This window comes from Marmota marmota, unplaced genomic scaffold, assembly GCF_001458135.2.
Source record: "Marmota marmota marmota unplaced genomic scaffold, marMar, whole genome shotgun sequence".
NCBI lineage: Eukaryota > Metazoa > Chordata > Mammalia > Rodentia > Sciuridae > Marmota > Marmota marmota.
Genome location: NW_026000261.1, coordinates 11,784,106 through 11,784,772, shown reverse-complemented (window position 1 = coordinate 11,784,772; position 667 = coordinate 11,784,106).

Sequence of the window (667 nt, the reverse complement as noted above, 5' to 3'; positions counted from 1 at the left end):
GGCTGCAGGCAAATTACATAATAAAAGAATTATTATCTTTACCTTGTGTTTCCGCCATCCTCATCTATCTGTCCCCTAGAAAAGCCCTCCTGAGATAACCATCATGACAGTTCTAGAGAGAATCAACTAAGGTCAAAAACTCCACCACCAGACATGAAGGAGGAATTGAACACCCGATTGGCAAAGGTTGCTGAAGGAGAACCTCAGTTCTTAAGGTAAACAACAAACAGTAATAAATGTGGAGATGTCACTGGTCCCTTTGTCATTTTCTGTTTTGGGATGGCTCTCTGCTTGAGTCTTATTCTAATTTCACCCTACTTTTACTTCATTTACAATGTACCTTCACTTAAATAAAATTCTCTTTTACGTGTCTGATTTTAAGTTTTTCTTCATTGGAACACAAGAACTGAGGCTTAGATCTTCAGCTCCTTGCTCTCCTGTGAAGATACTAAACAATACTAAACATTTAATAATCCTCTTTTAACAGCACAAGTTTATATTTCTTTTCAGGTTTTCCTTTAACATGTTAACAAGAAAAATCCATAATTAAATAAAGAGCAAGTACATCTGTAAGTAAATTTACATTATTTAATTTTTTAATGTCTTTATTTTATTTATTTTTATGTGGTTCTGAGGATCGAACCAGGGCCCCGCATGTGCTACACGA